The following is a 23,362-nucleotide window of genomic DNA, read 5'->3' on the forward strand; positions in this document are numbered from 1 at the left end:
TCCAGTTCCTGAAATACATACACCACCAGGATTCAAGTCATATATTATATTCCTAAATAAACATGAAAATGAGGTCCACTGAGTTGAAAGCTGTATCTGTTAATCCTGTCAATTTATTTTCACTACTTTTCCTCTAAATTATGATGGTGTATTACTTCCCAGGGTTGCTGTAAGGAATCACGGAAAACCTGGTGCTTAAGCAACACGACGCGCTCTCGGCTCCCAGGTGCCGGGGGCTCCCCCCCCCCCCCCCCCCGCCCCAGGGCTTCCCCAACCCTGCCTCTCGAGCTCCTGCCCCTCTCCGCCTCCCCCCCCCCCCCCCCCGCCAGCCTCACATCTGTGGCTTTAGGATACCTGTCCTTGGACTTGGAGTCCACTCAGGCCGCCCTAGGAGGGCCACATCTCCAGGCCTTAACCTGGGTGCACCCGAGAAGACTGCTTTCCTGAGGGTGGGCCGCGGGGTCTGGGTGGCCCGTCACCCCCGCTGGTAAGTGAAGCCCTGCAGGAGGCCCCCCAGCCCAGCGGGCTGCAGCAAGATGACACAACCCATCCAAGGTCCACAGAGAAAATGTGGCATTGGTGTGGGAAAAGTGGCCATAGTGGCTGCTGGGTGCGGGGAATGGGAGGAAGAGATGAGATGGGGAGGTGTTTTCGGGACTTGGAGTTGTCCTGGGTGATGCTTCACGGACAATTACGGGACATTGTAGATCCCCCCAGGGCCCACTGGATGGAACGTGGGAGAGTGTGGGCTATGATGTGGACCACTGACCATGAGGTGCAGCGATGCCCAGAGATATACTTACCAAATGCAATGGATGTGTCATGATGATGGGGGAGAGTGTTGCTGTGGGGGGAGTGGTGGGATGGGGGCGGTGGGGTTGAATGGGACCTCATATTTTTTGAATGTAATATTTTAAAAAAATGAATAATAAAAAACAAAAACAAGAGACACAGAGGAGACTCAATAAGAAGACGGAGCAGAACAGGGAGCAGAGGTGGTACAAGAGAATAATCACCTCTCTCCCACTCCAGAAGGTCCTAGGATCAGTTCCCAGAGCCACCTAATAAGAATACAACAGACACAGAAGAACACACAGTGAATGGACACAGAGAGCAGACAAAGGGGAGGGGAGGGCGAAATAAACTTATTAAAAAATCTTTAAAAATATTTTTTTTATTTTACATTTTATCTGGTCTATTCTAGCTGTTACTTGATTACTATTTACATGGAATACCTTTTTCTAACCTTTAACTTTTAACCTGGTTTTGTCCTTATTTCTGAGTTGGGTCTCTTGTAGACAATATGTAGATGACTCATATTTTTTAATCCATTCTTCAGTTGATGTCTTTTGATTAGGGAGTTCAATCAATTAACATTCAGTGTTATCACTGTAAAGGCATTACTTCACTTCATCCATTTTGTCCTTTGGCTCTCTCTTGTCATAACATTCTATTGTCTGTCTTCTTATCTTTTAGTTTACCCTTCCTAATAATCTTAATTTCTTAATTCTTCTCCAAATCTCTCACCCTTGTTCTATCCTTTCAGGCTGCAGGACTCCCTTTAGTATCTCCTGCAAATCAGTTTTTTTGGTAACATATTCTATCAGTTTTTGTCTGTGAACACTCTGAACTCACCCTAATTTTTGAAGGTCAGCTTGGCTGTATACAGAAATCGTGGCTGGCAGTTTTTCTCTTTTAGTACCTTATTTATTTATTTATTTTTTAAAAAGATTTATTTATTTAATACCACCCCCTCCGGTTGTCTGTTCTCTGTGTCTATTTGCTACGTCTTGTTTCTTTGTCCGCTTCTGTTGTCGTCAGCGGCACGGGAAGTGTGGGTGGTGCCATTCCTGGGCAGGCTGCACTTCCTTTCGAGCTGAGCTGCTCTCCTTACGGGTGCACTCCTTGCGCGTGGGGCTCCCCTACGCTGGGGACACCCCTGCGTGGCAGGGCACTCCTTGCACACATCAGCACTGCGCATGGGCCAGCTCCACACAGGTCAAGGAGGCCTGGGGTTTGAACCGCAGACCTCCCATGTGGTAGACGGACGCCCTAACCACTGGGCCAAGTCCGTTTCCCTCTTTCAGTACCTTAAATACATCATTCCACTTTCTTCTGTCCTCCACGGTTTCTGATGAGAGGTTGGCACTTAATCTTATCAAGTTTCCCTTGTATTTGATGTTTTGCTTTTCTCATGCTGCTTTCAGAATCCTCTCTTTATCTCTGATATTTGTCATTCTGAATAGGAGGTATATCGGGTTGGTCTATTCTAATTTATTCTGTCTGGGGTGTGTTGTTTGATATTGATATTTATGTCCTTCATAAGGATTGGGAAGTTCTCAGTCATTATTTCCTCGAATATTCTTTCTTCCTCTTTTCCATTCTCTTGTCCTTCTGGGACACCAATAATGTGAATGCTTGTGTGTTTCACGTTGGCATTCAATTCCAAGTCTCTATTCCATTTCTTCCATTCTCTTCTCTTTTTGTTCTCCTGTCTTTGAGATGTTCTGCCTTCAAAGGCACTAATTCTATCGTAAGCAATTCAAATCTGCTCTTACGTGCCTCTAATGTATTTTTAATCTCATCCATCATGTCTTTCATTTCCATAAGCTCTGTTACTTTTCTTTGCAGGCTTTAAAATTGCTCTTTATGCTCTTCCAGTATCTTCTTAATATCTTTTATTTCTTTAGTCATATTTTCTATAAATTCTTTGAAGTGACTTATGAGGATTGTGATTATCACTGATTGTCTTAAATCCTGTTTCTCTTCAGGATATTTGGTTTGTTCTTTTGGTTGGGCCATATTTTCCTGTTTCTTAGTATAGCTTGTAATTTTTGCTGATGTCTAAGCATCTGAATATGTTGGTGAATTTTCTCCGATGACCAATTTCTCTCTCTTGCCTATCTTTTTTTCACAGCTTTTCTTTGATATTTGGTTCAACTTATTCTCAGTCTTAAAATTGCCCAGCTTAAGTTTTCTAAATCAGGCCAGGAATTCACTAGTGGGGTGCAGATTTTCTTCCAGGGGTTGGACACAGAAAAGTGCAGTTTTTGTCCATGCAGTTTCTGGACTGGCCTACAGTTGGTGCTAGTCATGCACCTTTCCAGGGTGGTGCTTCAGTCTGGGCTTTCCTGTGCTCCTGTGTGGAACCTCCACAGCAGAGATTCAAAGTGGGCTCTACTGGCCAAATTCCCTGAAGAAAAGCACCCCCACCTCCCCTCCCTTTTCTCTTGAAACAGCTGACAGGAAGGAAGATGGCTGTTCCCTTCTCAGTGGCTGCAGTGAGGAAGGGATTTTACCCCAGCTTAATACCTGGGGGGTGGGCGGTGGAGAGGGGATCCCTTCCTGGATGCCGCAGGGGCTTGGTAACTCACACTTGTCATTTCAGCTTTGGCGTCTCTATGTCCATCACCCTGCTGGGAGTTGGGCAGCACTGTGCTCATCTGCTGACCCCCAAAGCAGGTCCCTCAGACAGCTTTTGGTTCTTTCTCGTTGTTTTTGTGAGCACATTCAGGTCTGCCTGTTACTCCCTCACCATCTTCTCACGATCCTCCCCCACTGATTTTTTTTTTCCTAAACCATTGTTCATTTCTTTTATTGGTATATAATTGTACATAATAAAAAGATGAGCAGTAATATTAACAATTTTAGAAATTTGTTATGTTCCTATGTGCCACTGTCTAATAACAATGCAATACAAGTTAAAAGTAGAGTGAAATAATTTTAAAAGAATTCTATATTTATAAACTAAGGGATACATGCTCACTCTCAGCTCTAAAGTTTATGATTTAGTAGATGAAATAACCTGTAGTCAAATGATTACTGCCAGGATTCAGCAAAAAATGTAATACAAGAAAGGAACACACAGAGTGGTATGTTTCTTTGTAAGCAGAGACTGTCTGTGATTGGGAAACTCAGGATGACTTCATAGGAAAGTAACAAGTGAGGTAAGCCTTGTGTATTTGTGTGTGTGTTTTTTTTTTTTTTTTTATTTATTTAATTCCCCTCCCCCGGTTGTCTGTTTTCTGTGTCTTTTTGCTGCGTCTTGTTTCTTTGTCCGCTTCTGTTGTCATCAGCGTCACAGGAAGTGTGGGCGGCGCCATTCCTGGGCAGGCTGCACTTTCTTTCGCGCTGGGCGGCTCTCCTTATGGGTGCACTCCTTGCGCGTGGGGCTCCCCTACGCGGGGGTCACCCCTGCGTGGGGCGGCACTCCTTGCGCGCATCAGCACTGCGCATGGGCCAGCTCCACACGGGTCAAGGAGGCCTGGGGTTTGAACCGCGGACCTCCCATGTGGTAGACGGACGCCCTAACCACTGGGCCAAAGTCCGTTTCCCTATTTGTGTGTGTTTGTGTGTGTATCTGTGTGTAAATCATGGGCATTGCTAGAATTTCCTTTTTCTGAATTTATATCACTTTCCCAGAGAAGAGGCTCTTGTGTGATACTATTCATCATCTTCCAATTTGTTTTTTATCCAAAATTATATTCCATTGTCACTTGTAGTTATTTATTGATTTTTATACATTTATTCAGACTCTACTTTTCAATGTGTCTAATAATACTAGTAATTTTCAACTAAAATCTCTTAGGTATTATAAGTATGAAATCATATCAGCAAAAATGGTTTTATCTCCTTTTCAATGTTTATATCAGCTATTTTCATTTTACCCTTTATATTTTCAAAAACTAGGTATCCTGTCTACTTCCTAACTTTAACTGAAATGGTTTTGATGCATGGTCACATAGGATAATACTTGCTGACTTTTTGGGGAAAGTTTTTATTTTATGTAAGAGGTTCCTTCTTTTTCACTTATTTTTAAAATCACCCTCTTATTCTTGATATAAATCCTATTTGTTCCTGTTATTATATTTTGATATACTGGTGGGTTCTATTTGCTAATATTTTATCTAAACTGTTTCCATTTATATTTATATAATGTTAGTCTAAAAATTTTTTTCTACTTTTTTTCCTTTATTAGAGAAATTGTGGGTTTACAGAATCATCATGTAATAAAATTCAGGATTCCAATATTCCACCCTATTATTAACAACTTGCATTGGTATGGAACACTAGCTATAATTTATGAAAGCATATTATTATAATTGTACTATTAACTATAGTTCATAGTTTAACCTAGGGTAATGAAATTCCATGGATATTTAAAAAAATTTTTGTTACCCTATATACAGACTAATATTTCCTTTTAATCACATTCAGATATATATTTCAGTACTGTTAATTATGTTCACCATGTTGTGCTACACCAAGTCTTAAGTTTAAAAAAAAAAATTTTTAGTCAGATTTTAAAATTAAAGTTATGCTACTGAAACCACTACTTACTAGCCCACCTTCCCAAAGTGATCCCTCCCATTTGTGGCTTGCAGAAGTTTCCATTTCCCTGTTTTTTAGAACCCCTATCCATCGCTTTCTGTTTATTCATAAGAAGCTTGCTTCAGCACAAGGTTAGTTCCTGATTTCCTTTCCCCCTGCAGCATCTGCTACAGCTGCTTCTGATGGGTTCTAGCCATGGGGGCATAGGCAGTCAGGAGAAGCCAGAACCTAAAGTTACCTTCACTTAATTATGATAGTAAAAATCACACCCACCAATCATGCTAAGCTGCCATTTTGACCAAGTGATGCATAAACTAGCAGGATTGATAACTGCATGTGCTCCACTTAAACCTGCCTCTTAACCCCCAACATCTCACTCCAGCCTATGACGCTCCCCTGGATCCGTCTACCGTAAAAGGATTAAAAATCTCCAACCCCTTCAGCTCAGAGAGACAAAAGTCTGATGCTCGCCTCCTGCTACTGGGCTGGCCTTGCAATAAACTCTCTTCTCTGGAAAGCCTGGTGTCATGGCCTTGACTTTTGTGTGCATACAGGAGCGAGCCTGTTGGGGCAGCAACACTACTTTCAACACATGAACCAAAGTATTTCCCAGTATTTTCCATATTTTAACATGGCTTAAATAAGATTGGAATGGATTCTTTAGACAAAAGTTCTCTTTTAATTTCTCCTATATTTGTGATTGTCTTTCTTATCATTCCTAATCTTATTTTTCTCCCCCTTCCCCATTCTAAAACTTTTTTTTTTAAATCAGGTTTTCTTCACTCTATTGTTAGTCTTTTTAAGGAGGTACCTTTTAGATATGTATTTTCTTTCTATTAATTTGTTTGTTATGAATTTCAGTTTTAATCTTTATTAATTCCTTTTCCCTGATTACTTCTTTTAATGCCTTTTCTAATTTATTTTCTTGCCCTCCTTTAATAATGAAAGTGCTTGAGACTAAGTCTTTTTGCTGAATAAAGTTTTTGATGGATCTCATAGGTTTTGAAGTGTTTTTCATTGTTTTCCAAATAGTTTGTCATTTCCCTTATAATTTCCTCTTCAACCCAAGAGATTCCTAATGGAGTGTTTCTTAAATCCCATGTAGTTAAGAGATTTTTGGTCATCATTTCATTATTTGTTTTACTGATAACTGTAAGAAAACAAAACTCCTTCTAAAATTTTGTTATGGTTTTCTTGTGGCCAAATACATGATTAGATATGTATATGTTCTAAAAATATTCAGAGAAAGTATATTCTTAATTTTGTGTATGTACACATACATACATATGGATAAATCTCTCCCTGTGTGTATATATGTATGCTCACATAAATATATTTTATGTCTACATACATACATATTTTATCATTTGTAGTAATTCTATGTTCTTACTAGTTTTCTTTTAAATTGGTAGAATTCTCAATTTATAATACTTTGTATTTTTAAATAAGTTTTTGCTTTTATTTCTATTAGTTCTGCTTATTTTTAATGAAAAAATTTAAATATGGAAAATAGGAAATATAAACCTTGTACCTACAATCTAGAATTTAAAATGTTACTATTTTTTCATTCTCTTCATCAGATATTTTTTCTTAAGACATAAAGAATCACACATAAAATTAAAACCTTCTTTGTACACCTACTCAAGTTTACTCTCCATCTTTCCCTTTACAGAGGCAACTATCACCATGTCTTTAAAAAACAGTTCCTGTACATGATTTTATTACACTTTTCATACTAATGTATATATCCATATATAACATAATTGTTTTCTATATCAGTAAAAGGTAAGAGTAGTGTATTATATCTCCTACCATGACTGAATTTGTCAACTGTCCTAGTAATTTTGATAACTTTTTTTATTAAGACTATGGGCTAGTTGCAAACTCATGATCATTATGTCTTCCTGTGCAGTATTCTTTTTATCATCATGTAATGTCCCTCTTTATCCACATTAGTATTCTTCACTATAAGTTCTATTCAGTCCAATTTTTATTTCTGTGCTTATATTAGTTATCCTTTAAGTTTCACATGCATACTTCCCTAAATCTAAAGTTAATCAATATTTATCCTCTTCCCAGACAAGATAAGTATTTCAATATGCCTTAAACTAAAACCCCAAACTCTCTCTATAATTCTTTTTTGGTGTTGTTATTGTAAATATTGTTTTTAAACAACATATTCATTGTAGCTGGTTTATAAAAGTAAAATTGATTTTAAACCTTTCTAATTAACACACATAAAGTATATAATTCATGAATATAATGATTTATCAAAAAATGAGCATGAAGGAATAGAATACTATAAGCAACTATTCCCTATTGCAATCTCTAACTCTTCCTTCTCTCCAAGAAAAAACATAACTACCATAGCGAATTTTAGTACCACTAATTAGTTCTGCATGTTTTTTATCTTTATATAATAATTCAGTATTTATTCTTTTCTTTGCTTTTTCTGCTCAACATTGTTTGTGAAATTCATCTGTATTGTTGCATGTAACTATACTTTGTTCACTTTTGCTTTCAATTTGTTCATGTTCTTTTTCACTCCAGCATAATATTCCAATATTTGAACAATTCGAGCATTCTACTGCAGATGTACAGTTGAGTTTGCATTATTCTATTATGAATAATATTTATGTGACTCTTCTTGTACATCTATTGGTGTACGTGTTTCTGTTGCTCATGTATCAATGAGTGGAAATGCTGGTATATAGGATATACATATGTTCTGCTCAATGCATTCTCAGTGACAGCTTTCCAAAGTAGCTATACCCAGTTACAATCCTTCCATTAGTGAAATAGAGTTCTTGTGACAAACCCTTGTCAACACTTGGAATTGTCAGTCTTCTTAATTTTAGCCATTCTAGTGGGATATAGAAACATTGCATTATGGCTTTAAATACCATTTCCCTGATTATTAATAACATTTTCCCTTTTAATCACATTCAGATATATATATATACTAATTATGTTCATAACGTTGTGCTACCATCACCACCATCCATTACCAAAACATTTCCATCACTCCAAGCCATGACCCTGCACATCTTAAACCTAACTTCCCATTCCCTATGCCCATCCTGTCCATTGGTAACTTATACTCTGCACTCTGGGAGCTTGCTTATTCTAATTATTCCAAATCAGTGAGATTATACAATATTTATCTTTTTGGGTCTGGCTTATTTTACCCAATACGATGTCTTCAAGCTTCATCCATTTTCTAGCATGTATCAGGACTTCATTCCTTTTTTAAAAAATTAACTAGTTTTCTTGAAATATATTCACACATGATACAATCCATCCAAACTTTACAATCAATGGCTTTCAATGTAATCACAGAGTTGTACATTCATTACCACAATTACAGTAATTATTCACTACCACAAAAAGAAAGACCCCAGACCCCTCATACTCCACTATTATTGACATTTACCACTGGAATGTTAACTTTGCTACAATTGATGAAACAATATTAAAAATATTACTTTTAATTATGGTCCATAGTTTACATTAGTTTAATAATACTACTCTACTTTTTTAAATAGTTCATTACTTTTTCTTGTTGAGTAATAATTCCATGGTATAGATGTACCACAGTTTGTTCAACTCTTGGGTTGTTTCCACTTTAGGGTTATGATGAAAGCACCTATAAATATTCATTTCTGGGTTTTGCACGTACATAAATCTTCCTTTGCCCATGTTTTAATTGGGTTATTAGTCATTTCATTTTTGAGTTGAAGTGTTGTTATATATTCTAGGTACAAGTCCCTTATTACCAATATGATTTGCAAAAAGCTTCTCCCATTCTGTAACTGGTCTTTTACTTTCTTGATGAAACTGTTTTTTGTACAAGATTTTAATTTTGGTAAAGTCCAATTTATTTATTTTCTTTTTTTAAGTAATATTTTATTGAAGTATATCATTCATACATGAACATTCTTAAATAGTAAGTATATAATTAATTGTGAACTTAAAAAACATGCACATCATTATACAGGGCTCCAATACATAACCCCACTACAAACACTTTGCATTGTTGTGAAACATTTGTAACAAATTATGAAAAAGTATCATCAAAACATTATTACTAACTATAGCCCGTATCTTACATTTGGTGTATTTCCCCCCATCCCACCAGATTATGAGTTGTGCTATCATCACCTCAGTCAATTTTAGACCATTTTCATTACTTCAAAAGGAACAATCTCATACCCCCTTTATACTCCCCTATAGTTGTCTCTTAGAATTGATATATTCTTTGCCATTGCTGCAAAAATAATACAATATTACTGTTAACTATCATTCATAAGTTACATTAGTTGTAACTATGCCATGTATCACCATATTCTTAATACTTCATAAAAGAACATACTTATATTTATACTATTAACCACAATCTTCATCCACCACCTAAATCACTTCATTATACATAGTCTAGATTATTCTCTAGCTTCTTTTCCATTGACATTTACATCAACAGACTACCCTTTCAGCCACAATCTCATTTATAACTCAGCAGTTTTAGTTATACTCACTATAATGTGTTATATATAATCAACTCTACTAATTTATACATTATAATAACCTGTATTAAAAATTCTATGTACATTGAGGATCAGCTCCCATTTTCAATCCACATCCTATTTCCTAGTAACCTATACTCTAGTTTACCTCCATGAGTTTACTCATCGTCTTTAGTTCATATTAACTGAGACCATAAAATATTTGTCCTCTTGTATATGGCTTATTTCACTCAACATGATATCATCTAGTTCATGCATGTTGTCATATGCACATGATTTCATTTCTTTTTAAAGCTGAACAGTATCCCACTGTATCTATATGCTATATTTTGTGTAGTCATTTATTGATGGACTCTTGGGCTGGTTCCATATTTTAGCAATTGTGAATAATGCTTCTATGAACACTGGTGTGCAAATGTCAGTTCATGTCCTTACACTAAGTTCTTTATTTTTAAAAAAATATTTATTTTATTATTTATTTCTCTCCCCTTCCCCCGTTGTCTGCTGTGTCCCTTTGCTGTGTGTTCTTCTGTGTCTACTTGTATTATCAGGTGGCAGTGGGAAACTCCGTCTTTTTTTTTTGTTGCATCATCTTTCTGTGTCAACTCTCCATGTGTGTGGCACCACTCCTGGATGGGCTGCACTTTTTTTCACATGGGGTAGCTCTCCTTGTGGGGCACACTCCTTGCGCATGAGGCTTCTCTACGCGAGGGCGCCCGTGTGGCACAGCACTCCTTGCATGCGGCAGCACTGTATGTTAGCCAGCTCACCACATGGGCCAGGAGGCCCGGGGTATAACCCCTGGACCTCCTGTATGGTAGACAGATGCTTTATCAGTTGAGCCACATCTGCTTCCCTGTTAAGTTCTTCTGTATATATTCCTAGTAATGGGATTGCTGGATCACATAGCAGTTCTATATTTAGCTTCCTGAGGAACTGCCCAACTGTCATCCACAGAGGCTGCACCATTCTACATTCCCACCAATAGCAAAGGGGTGTTCCTATTTCTCCACATCCTCTCGGTGCCTGTAGTTTTCTTGTTTGTTTGTTTGTTTGTTTTGTTTGATGATCGTTATTCTTTAAGGTGTGAAATGGTATCTCATTCTAGTTTTTTATTTATTTATTTATTTATTTATTTAATTTTCCCCCCTCCCCTGGTTGTCTGTTCTTGGTGTCTATTTGCTGCGTCTTGTTTCTTTGTTCGCTTCTGTTGTCGTCAGCGGCACGGGAAGTGTGGGCGGCGCCATTACTGGGCAGGCTGCTCTTTCTTTTCACGCTGGGCGGCTTTCCTCACGGGCGCACTCCTTGCGCGTGGGGCTCCCCCACGCGGGGGACACCCTTCGTGGCACGGCACTCCTTGCGCGCATCAGCGCTGTGCATGGCCAGCTCCACACGGGTCAAGGAGGCCCGGGGTTTGAACCGCGGACCTCCCATATGGTAGACGGACGCCCTAACCACTGGGCCAAAGTCCGTTTCCCTCATTCTAGTTTTGATCTGCTTTTCCCTAATAGCTAGTTATGTTGAATATTTTTTCATGTGCCTTTTGATCATTTGCATTTCCTTCTTGGAGAAATGTCTATTCAAGTCTTTTGCCCATTTTAAAATTGGGTTGCTTTAACTTTTTATGGTTGAGTTGTATGGTCTCTTTATATAACAGGGAACATTTACAGATATGTGGTTTCCAAATATTTTCTCCCATTTAGTCAGCTGCTTTTTTTTGCTGTCTTGGCAAAGTCATTTGAAGAGCAAAAGTGTTTAATTCTGAAGTGGTCCCACTTATCTATTTTTTCTTTTGTTGCTCATGTTTTTAGTGTAAGGGTCAAGAAACTACCACCTACCACAAGATCTTGAAGATGTTTTCCTACATTTGCTTCTAGGAGTTATATGGTTGTGGCTTTTATATTAGGTCCTTGATCCATTTGATTTAATTTTTTTCTAGATAATATGAGAAAGATGTCCTCTTTCTAATTTTTGGATATGAATCAAGTTCTTCCAGCACCATTTGTTGAATAGAATGTTCTGACTCAGATGGGTGGGCTTGACTGCCTTGACAAAAATCACTTGACTGTAGATGTGAGGGTCTATTTCTGAGTTCTTGATTTGGTTCCATTAGTCAATCTATCTTTATGCCAGTACCATGCTGTAATTTAAATCACTGTACCTAGGTAATATGCTTTAAAGTCAGGAAGTGAGTGTCCTCCAACTTTGCTCTTCTTTTTAAAGACATTTTTGGCTATTTGGGGTCCTTTAAAGTTCCAAATAAATTTGATAATTGGCTTTTCCATTTATGCAAAAAAGGCTGTTGGGATTTTTATTGGGATGCATTGAATCTGTAAAACAGATTAGGTAGAACTGACATCTTAACAATATTTAGTCTTCCAATCCGTGAATATAGATGCCCTTCTATTTATTGAGGTCTTCTTTGGTTTCTTTTGGCAATGTTTTGTAGTTTCCTGAATACATGTCCTTCATGACCTTGGTTAATTTTATGCCTAAATAGTTGATTTTTTTAGTTGCTATTATAAATGGATTTTTTTCTGACTTCCTCCTCAGATTGCTAAACAGTAGTGTATAGAAATGCTACTGATTTTTGCATATTAACCTTGTATCCTACCACTTTGCTGTACTCTCTCTAGTTAAAGTAGGTTTACTGTGGGTTTTTTGGGATTTTCTAGCTATATCATCAGCGAATAGTGAAAGTTTTACTTCTTTCCTATATGAGTGTCTTTTATTTTTTTATTCTGCTTAATTGCTGTAGCTAGAAATTCTAGTACAATATTGAATAACTGTGGTGACAATGGGCATCCCTGTGTTGTCCTAATCTCAGCGAGAAATCTTTCAGTCTTTCACCATTGGGTACAATAGTTGTGGGCTTTTCATACATGCACCTTACCATGTTGAGAGCTTCCTTCTTTCCTATCTTTTGGAGTTTTATATGAAGAAAGGATGTTGTATTTTGTCAAATGTCTTTTCTGCATCAATTGAGAGGACCACTTGATTTTTCACTTTCAATTTATTCATGTGGTTTATTACACTAATTGATTTTCTTTTTGTGAACCACCCTTGCATACCTGAGATAAAACCCACTTGATCATGGTGTATAATTCTTTTAATGTGCTTTTGGATTTAGTTGGAAAGTATTTTGTTGAGGATTTTTGCGTCTATGTTCACTAGACAAATTTGTCTGTAATTTTCTTTCTTTGAGTATCTTTACCTGGTTTTGGTATTAGGGTGATGTTTGCTTCATAGAATGAGTTTGGTAGTGCTCCTCTGTATTCAATTTTTGAAAGAGCTAGAGTAAGATTGGTATTAGATCATCTTTGAATGCTTGGTAGAATTCACCTGTGAAACCATCTGGTCTAGAGCATTTATCTTTAGAAGGTTTTTAATGACTGTTTCAAGCTCTTTATTATGATTGGTTTGTTGAGGTCTTCTATTTCTTCTAGGGTCAGTGTAGGTTGTTTATGTGTTTCTAGGAATTTGTCCATTTCTTCAATGTTGTCTAGTTTTTTCGCAAACAGTTGTTCATAGTATCCTCTTATGATCTCTCTTATTTCTGTGGTGTCAGAGGTAATATCCACCTCCCCACCTCATTTCTGATTTTATTGGCATCTTCTTTTTTTTTCTCTGTCAGTCTAGCTAAGGGTTTGTCAATTTTCTTGATCTTCTAAAAGAGGCAACTTTTGGTTTGTTAATTCTCTTTATTGTTTTTTGTTCTCAATTTCATTTATTTCTGCTCTGATCTTTCAGCTTGTTTTGGGATTAGTTTACTTCTCTTTTTCTAATTTCTGTAAATGTGCAGTTAGGTCTTCTCTTTTAGTTCTTTATTATTTTTTGACATAAGCATTGAGGACTATAAATTTCCCTTTTGGCATTGCATTTGCAGTATCCCATAGGTTTTGATATGGTGTGTTCTCATTTTCATTAGTCTCAAGAAAATCACTGAATTATCTTGCAATTTCTTCTTTGACCCACTGATTATTTAATTTATAAGAATTTAATATGGAATTTACTGAGACCTGTACTGTGACCCAATATATGGTCAATCCTGGAGAATGATCCATGATTGCTTGCTGTTTTATGGAGTAATGCTCTATCAATATCTGTTAGGTCTACTCATGTATCATATTATTCAAGCTCTCTATTTATTGTTCCTCTGGCCAGATATTCTATTCAAAGCAGAGAGAGGTGTACTGAAGTCTTCAACTATTATTGTACAGATATCTATTTCTTCCTTCAGTTTTTCTAGTGTGCCTCATGTTTCTTGGGGCACCTAAGTTAGATGCATAAATATTTATTATACTTATTTCTTCTTGGTGAACTGCCCCACTTATTAATATACAATGACCTTCTATGCCCCTTATAATGGTTTTGCACTTAAAATCTACTTTGTCTGATATTAGTATCACTACTCCAGATCTTTTTTGATAACTATTTGCATGCAATATCTTTTTCTAAACTTTCACTTTCAATCTATCCTTATGTCTGAGGTGAGTCTCTTGTAGATAGCATATAGATGACTCAAACATTTTATCCATTCTATCAGTCTGTCTTTCAACTGGGGAGTTTAAGCCATTAACATTCAATGCAATTATGATAAAGACATTACTTATTTTGTCCATTTTACCCTTTGGCTTTCTGTTGTCATATGTTACTATTGTCCTGTGATCCTTTTATTTACCCTTTCTAATAATCATTTCTACACTCTTCTCCATATTTCTTGTCCTTCTTTTTTCCTTTAAGGCTGAAGCACTCCCTTTAATATCGTCTGTAATTCTGGTATTTTGGTAACATACTCTCTCAGTTTTTGTTTGTCTTGGAAGACTTTAAAAACATCCTCATTTTTGAAGGACAGTTTTGCCAAATACAGACTTGTTGGCTGGTAGTTTTTCTCTTTCAGTACATTAATTACATCATATTTTTTCTTGACTGATTGCTCTAGCTAGAACCTCTACCATTATGTGGAACAACATTGGTGACAGTGGATCTTTTTCTTGTTCCTGATCTCAAAGGGAGAGCTTTTAATCTTTCACCATTGAGTACAATGTTAGCTGTGGGTTTTCCATATATGCCCTTTATCATGTTGAGAAAATTTCCTTCAATTTCTATCTTTTGGAGTATTTTTATGCCTTTTCTGCATCAATCAATATGATCATGTGATTTTTCTTCTTTGGTTAATTAATGTGGTGTATTACATTAATTGACTTTCTTATGCTGAACCACCCTTGCATGTCTGGCATAAAATCCACTTGATGAAAATAAATAATTCTTTTAACATGTTTTTGGTTCAATTAACTATAATTGAGTTTGTTAGCATTCCTTCCTGTTCAGTTTTTTTGGGAAGAGTTTGAGTAAGACTGATATTAAATTATCTTTGAACATTTGGTAGTATTCACCTGTGAAGCATCTGGTCCTGGGTTTTTCGTTTTGGGGAGTTGAAGACTGTTTCAACCTCTTTATTGTGATTGATTTGTTGAGGTCTTCTATTTCTTCTAGGATCAGTAGATTGTGTGTTTCTAGGAATTTGTCTATTTCATCTATATTTTTAAAAATTTTTTGGCATACAGTTGCTCATAGTATTCTCTTACGATCTTTTTTACTTCTGTGGGGTCTGTAATAATGGCCCTGTTTTCATGTCTGATTTTATTTGCATCTTTTCTCTTTTTATCTTTGACAGTATAGTTAAGTGTTTGTCAATTTTATTAATCTTCTCAAAGAACCAACTTTTGGTTTTGTTAATTCTATTGTGTCTTTTTTGATATTGTTGTTCTCAATTTGATTTATGTCTCCCTGATCTTTGTTATTTCATTCCTTCTGCTTGCTTTCGGAACAGTTTGCTGTTTTTTTTTTCCTAGTTCCTCCAGCTGTGTAGTTAGGTCATTGATTTTAGCTCTTTCTTCTTTTTGTTAATGAAAGCAGTGAGGACTATACTATAAATGTCCCTCTCAGAACTGTATTCACTGCATCTCATTTGTCCTGATACGTTGTGTTCTTTCATTTGTGTCACGATATTTATTGATTTCTCTTGCAATTCTTCTTGGACCCACTGATTATTTAAGAGCATGTTGTTTAATCTCCATATATTTGCAAATTTCCCCTTTTTTCTGCCTGTTGTTGATTTCTAGCTTTATTCCATTTTAGTCATAGAAAGTGCCTTGCATAATCAGTCTTTTCAAAATTATTTAGATCTGTTTCATGACCCAACATACGCTCTACCCTGTAGAAAGAATCATGAGTACTTAAGAAGAATATATATCCTGTGTTTTGGGGTGCAATGGTACATATATGCCTATTAGATTTAGTTTATCGTATTATTTAAGCTCTTTCTTTACTGATCCTCTGCCCAAATGTTCTATCCAATGCTGAGTGGTGTACTGAAGTCTCCAACTATTATTGCAGAGACATCTATTTCTCCCTTTAGTTTTGCCAGTGCTTGTCTCATAATTTGGGGCATTTTGGTTAAGTTCATATAAATTTATGATTGTTATTTCTTCTGTCATGTAAGTAGAACAAGCTGAACCTTAGAGCTCCCTACCCTATCACCATGTTTAGATCCTCACTTCATTCCTGTTTATGGGTGAATAATATTCCATTGTATGTTTATCCCAATTTTATTTATCCATTGATTGGTTCATGGATATGTGTGTTGCTCCATCTTCTGGCCATTGTGGATAATGCTGCTAGGAACCTCTGTTTGAGTCCCAGTTTTCTATTCTTTTGAGTCTACACCTGGTAGTGGGTTTGCAAGTCATATGGTAGTGCTATTCTTAGCTTTCTGAGGAACCACCAAACTGTCTTCCATAGCTGCAACACCATTTTAGATTGCCACCAGCAATGAATGCGTGTTCTCATTTCTCTACATCCTCCCCAACATTTGTTATTTTCCATTCTTTTAATGGCACCATTCTAATGAGTATGAAACAGTATCCCGTTGCGGTTTTGATTTGCATTTCTATGATGAATAATGATGCAAGCATCTTTTCATATGCTTTTTAGCCATTTGTACATCTTCTCTGGAACAATGTTTATTCAAGTCTTTTGCCCTTATTTTATTGTCTGTCTTTTTGTTGTTAAGTTGATGGATTTTTAAAAGTATATCCTGGATGTTAAACCTTTATTGGATATGGGGTTTCTAAATATTTTCTCCCATTGCATAGGTTGTTGTTTTAGTTACATGATAAAGTCTTTGAGTCACAAAAGTTTTTAAATAGGGAAGAGGTTCCATTTGTATATATTTTCTTTTGTTGCTTGTGCTTTGTATATAAAGTCTAAGAAACCATTCCCTACACTGAAGATGCTTGAAGATGGTCTAAAGGTCCTGAAGATGCTTCCATATGTTTTCTTCTATGAGTTTAATAGTTCTGGCTCTTATATTTAGGTCTTGGATAAATACATTTTGAGATGATTTTCCAAATGGAGATCAAGTTTTCCCAGCACCATATGTTGAAGAGACTATTCTTTGCAAATTGAGTGGTCTTTGCCAAATTGTCAAAAATCAGTTGGCCATAAATTTGAGGATGGATTTCTGAGCTTTCAATTCTATTCCATTGGTCTATATATCTGTCCTTGTGCCAGTATCAGACTGTTTTGATTACGATGGCTTTGTAAAAGTTTTTAAGATAGGGAAATGTGAGTGCTCCAACTTCATTCTTCTTTTTCAAGGTGACTTTAGTTATTCAGGGCCCCTTACTCTTCCATATATATTTAATGACTGGCCTTTCCATTTCCACAAAGAAGGTTGTTGGAATTCTGATTTAGATTGCATTAAATCTATAAATTGCTTTGGGAAGGATGAGAGTAAGCCTTCCAATTTATGAACATGGAATGTCCTTCCATTTATTTAGGTCTTCTTTGATTTCTCTTAGTGATGTTTTGTAGTTTTCTGTGTACAAGTCCTTTATCTCCTCAGTTAGATTTATTCCTAGATATCTAAAACTTTTAATTGCTGTGAATGGATTTTTTCTTTTGATTTCTTCTTTTATTTTTCATTGCTTGTGTATAGACACATTTCTGATTTTTGGATGTTGATCTTGTACTGTGCCACTTTGCTGAATTCATCTAGGAGCTGTGTTTGGATTTTTCAGGATTTTCTGTATGTAGGATTATATCATCTGGAAATAGGGAAAGTTTTGCTTCTTCTTTTCCACTTTGGATGCCTTTTATTTATTTTTCTTGCCTAACTGCTTTGGAAATAATTTCCAGTAAATTGTTAAATAACAGTGGTGACAGTAGGCAACCTTGACTTGTTCCTGATCTTAAAGGGATAGCTTTCAGTCTTTTACCATTAAGTGTTAGCTGTGGGTTTTCCATATAATGCCCTTTATCATACTGAGGAAGTTTCCTTCCATTCCTACTGTTCTGTTTTTATCAAAAAGGGGTGCTAGATTTTGTCAAATGCCTTTTCTGCATCAATTGAGATAATATTATGGGTTTTTCCATCATTGTGTTAACATGGTGGTTTATATTGATTGATTTTTAAAAAGTTGAATCAATCTTGCATATGAGGGATAAATCTCACTTGATCATGGTGTTATAATTCTTTAATATGTTGTTGGATTTGCTTTGCTAGTATTCTATTGAGATTTGCATCTACATTCATAAGCAATATTGGTCTGTACTTTTCTTTTCTTGTACCTTTACCAGTTTTGGCATGAGGGTGATGTTGTCCCTGCAGAATAAACTAAAGAGTGTTCCCTCCTCTTCACTTTTTTGGAAGAATATGAACAGGAGTGGTGTTAAATCTTGGAATGATTGGTAAAATTCCCATGTGAAGCAATCTGGTCCTGGACTTTTCCTTGTTGGGAGGTTTTTGATTACTCATTTAATTTTGTTAATAGTAATTAGTTTGTTGAGATCTTTTTCTTCTTGAATCAATGTAGGTAGTATATGTGTTTCTAAGAATTTGTCCATTTCATCTAGGTTTTCTAATTTATTGGCATACACTTGTTCATAGTGCCTTCTTATAGTTCTTTTTATTTTAGCAGGGATGGTAGTAATGTCTGCCTTTTCACTTCTGATTTTAGTTATTTGTATACTTTTTTTTTTCTTTATCAGTCTAGCTAATAGTCTGTCAGTTGTTCTTATTTTTTCAAGAACCAACTTTTGATTTTGTTGATCCTCTCTACTGTTTTTTACTTTCTCTATCATTTATCTTCACTCCAGTCTTTATTTCCTTCCTTCTGCTCACTTTTGGTTTAGTTTTCTCTTCTTTTTCTAGTTCTTCCTGTTTTGAGGTTAGGTCTCTGATTTGAAGTCTTTTTTCTTTCTTAATGTAAGAATTTAGAGCTACATATTCCCCTCTCAGCACTGCCTTTGCTTCATCTCACAAGTTTTGGTATGTTGTTTTCATTTTTATTTTCCTCAAGATATTTCCTGTATTTGCTTCTGATTTCCTCTTTAACTCATTGGTTGCTTAAGAATATGTTGTTTAATTTCCACATATTGTTTAATTTCTCCATTTCTCCCTCTATTACTGATTTTTAGGTCCATTTGTGATTCAAGAATATACATTGTATGATTTCAATATTTTTCAATTTATTGAGACTTGCTTTGTGACCTAACATGGTCTTTCTAGAAGGAGAATGATTTATGTGCACTTGAAGAGAATGTGTTTTCTGTTTTTTTGGGTGATGTGTTATATATGTATCTGTTAGGTCTAGTCGGTTTAGAGTATCAGCCAAGTCTTTCATTTCCTTACTGATTTTATGAGTAGATGTTCTGTGCATTATTTGCTTCACAGACTTTGGAACTCTGCTAATATATATGTACAATATATCTATCATTTTTATTAGGCGGTACCAGGGATCGAACCCAGGACCTTGTACATAGGATGCAGGTGCCCAACCCACTCTCCAGGTGCATATATGTTAAATCTTGTTGAGTTTTTCCCTTTATCAGTATATAACAACTGTCTTTGTCCTTGTAATGTTTCTTAATTAGAAGTTTATCTGACATCAGTATAGCAGCACAGCTCTCTTTTGTTTACTACTCACATATTATATTTTTACCCATCTTTTTGCTTTTAATGTACTTGTATCTTTGAATTTAAGGTGAGTCTCTTGCAGATAGTATATAGTTGGGTCATGATTTTTATCCATTCTGCCAATCTCTGCCTTTTGATTGGAGAGTTTAATCCATTTACATTTAAAGTCACAACTGATAGTACGCAAATTTCTTCTGTCATTTTGCTATTTAGCCTTTGTAAGTCTTATACATTTTTTGGTCCCTCGCTTCTGTTAATGCCTACTTTTATATTTATTTGATTTTTTGTGTGTTGTAACATAGTAAGTGCCTTCTCATTTCTATCCAGATGAATTTTTCATCTATTTCCCCTGTGGTTATCATGAGATTAACCCACTTTTACATTTTATTTGTTAAGCATGGAGTTAACAAGTAACAATCATATTTGGTTTGATACCAACTTTTTCAATAGCATGTACACATACTTTTCCTACACCCCTCTAGCCCCCATCTTTTGTGTACCTGTTACCTCTTATATCTTTGTACACTGTCCAAAAGCCTAAAGTTATCATTACTTTTTATGCACTTGCTTTTTAGCATCAATAGGTAATAAGAAGTAGAATTACATACTAAACAATACACTACAATAATACTGGTATTTATAATTACCTAAATGGTTACCTTTATCACTGGTCTTTATTTGAACTGCGGACCTCCCATGTGGTAGACGGACGCCCTAACCACTGGGCCAAGTCTGCTTCCTGGTCTTTATTTCTTTAAACTGCTTTGAGCCACTGTCTAGTGTCCTTTCCTTTCAGTCTGAAAAATCCCCTTTAGCATTGCTGGTAGGGCAGATTTAGTGGTGATGAACTCCCTCAGCTTTTAAAAATCTGAGAATGTCTTGACCTTATTTTTGTAGGAAAGTCTTTCTGGATATTTAATTCTTGTCTGGCAGTTTTTTCCTTTCAGCACTTAAAGTATTTCAATCCACTGCCTTATTGCCTCCATGGTTTCTGATGAGAAATCGGCACTCAAATTGGGCCTACCCTGTATATAACACCTTGCCTTTCTCTTGCAGCTCCCAGAACTCTCTCCTTGTCCTTTGCATTCAATGGTGTGATCAGTATATGATAGGGTGCATTTTTCTTCATGCCTATCCTGATTGGTGTTCATTGGGTTTCTTGGATGTGCATATTCACATCTTCTGCTAATTTTGGAACATTCTCTATCATCATTTCTTTGAATATTCTTCTGCCCCTTTCTCTTTTTCTCCTGTGACTCCCATGATGCATATATTCATACGCTTGATTGTGTCTTGTGTTTTAAGATATTTTTGCTTCTAATAATTCTTCTTTCTTTGCTCCTCAGTCTGACTCATTTTAAGTGTTTTGACTCTGAGTTCACTCATTATTTCTTCTGCCAACTCCAATCTGCTCTTGAAACTTTACTGGGAATTTTTCATTTCAGTTATTATGGTCTTGAACTCCAGTAGTTGTGTTTTGTTCCTTTTAAAATTTTCTTTTTCTTTACTGAGATTATTGCTCATTCGTATTTTCCTGATTTCCTTTCATTCCTTCTCTGTAGTTTCCTTGATCTCCTTGAGCATGTTTAAGATCTTTTTTCAAAAAGGCTTTGTTTTAGCTATGTCCACAGTTTGCTCTTCTTCAGACTGGTGTTTTGAGGATTTTTATCCTCTTCCTTTGGATGGGCCTTCATTTCCTATTTCTTTGTTTGCCTCATATTCTTTTGTTGTACACAGTACATTTTAATATTTAAAAATGTTAAATCTGCAATTTATTCCATGAGATGTCTGTTTCTTGATTTTGTAACCAGCTGGTGATAAGACAGAGATTTTCTTGAGCGTCAGCCCTCCTATCAGGAAAGTATGTCCAGCAAATGCAGTGTGCAGGGTTTTCCTTGTACTTTGGGCCTCTGTCTTGTCCTAGGCTTTTATTTTTTTCATTGTTTTGGGGTTCTCCTGTGTATAGGAATTTGGTTGTCCCTCTATTTCCCATGGAAGTGATCTCCCTCCCTTGGGGTTTGAAGCCCACAGGCCTTTGCCTCAGACTGCCCACCTCTATCATTTCTTACACCCCTTTCATCATTTTAAGCTGCTTTTGCCTGGAAGACAAATTGTGGGAGGAGGGGTTTGCCAAGGTCTCACTATCCTTGGTTCATACTAGTGAGATCATATATTTGTCCTTTTGTGTCTGGCTTATTTCACTCAACATATAGTCCTTAAGGTTCATCCATGTTGTTACATGCGTTAATACATCATTCCTTCTTACAGGTGAATAATATTCCATTGTATGTATAAACCACATTTTATCACTCATCTGTTGAAGGACACCTGGGTTGCTTCAATCTGTTGAAGGACACCTGGGTTGCTTCAATATTTTGGCAATTGTGAATAATGCTGTTATAAACATTGGTGTGCATAAATGCATATATATCTGTTCATGTCCCTGCTTTAACTTCTTCTGGATATATTCCTAGTAGTGGAATTGTCAGATCATATGGCACTTCTATACTTAACTTTCTGAGGAAGCCTCAAACTGTCCTCCACAATGGCTGCACCATTCTACATTCCCACCAGCAGTGAATGAGTGTTCCTCTACCTCCATATCCTCTCCAACACTTGTATGCTTATGCTTCAAAGTAGTTTGTCAAGAAAGTGAAAAGGCAGCCAACTCAATGAGATAAAATATTTGGAAAACACACATCCAAACTCCTTTGGAGCATAAGCATTTTTTTTTTTTTTAAATTTTGAGGAGGTCCCATTTATCTATTTTTTCTTCCATTGCTTGCACTTTGGGTGCAAAGTTCATGAAACCATTGCCTACCTCAAAGTCATGTAGCTGCTTCCCTACATCATTTCTAAGATCTTTATGGTCCTGGCTCTTTAATTCATCTTGAGTTAATTTTTGTACAGAAGAGGATTTGGCTCAACTGATAGAGTGTCCACCTACCACATGGGAGGTCCAGGGTTCAAACCCAGGGCCTCCTGACCCATGTGGTGGGTCGGCCCATGCACAGTGCTGATGTGCGCAAGGAGTGCGGTGCCACGCGGGAGCCCCATGTGCAAAGACTGCTCCCTGCAAGGAGAGCTGCCCCACGCAAAAAAGTGCAGCCTGCCCAGGAATGGTGCTGCACACACGGAGAGCTGATGCACCAAGACGATGCAACAAAGAGAGACAGAGATTCCCAATGCCGCTGACAAGAACACAAACAGACGCAGAAGAACGCACAGCAAATGGACACAGAGAGCAGACAACAGGGAGAGGGGGGAAGGGGGTGGAGAAGGGGAAATAAATAAATAAATAATTTTTTTGGTATAGAGCATGAGATAGGGATCCCCTTTCATTCTTTTGGATATGGATATCCAGTTTTCCCAGTACCATTTGTTAAAGAGACTATTCTGTCCCAGTTAAGTGGACTTGGCAGCCTTGTCAAATATCATTTTGCTGTAGATGTGCTGGTCTATTTCTGAACTCTCAATTCAGTTCTTATATTTACTTTTTATTGTAGTCCAAATCCCTTTATGGCAA

At 36.6% G+C, this 23,362-nt stretch overlaps 1 protein-coding gene across 2 annotated transcripts in view; it reads right to left on the reverse strand.

Annotated features, from left to right (window-relative positions):
- The window catches only part of AMN1 (antagonist of mitotic exit network 1 homolog), a 101,661-nt gene that overhangs the window by 41,480 nt on the left and 36,819 nt on the right, over positions 1-23,362 (reverse strand). The gene's annotated exons all lie outside the window — the stretch shown is intronic.

The sequence above is a fragment of the Dasypus novemcinctus genome, chromosome 20 (genome assembly GCF_030445035.2).
Source record: "Dasypus novemcinctus isolate mDasNov1 chromosome 20, mDasNov1.1.hap2, whole genome shotgun sequence".
Lineage (NCBI taxonomy): Eukaryota > Metazoa > Chordata > Mammalia > Cingulata > Dasypodidae > Dasypus > Dasypus novemcinctus.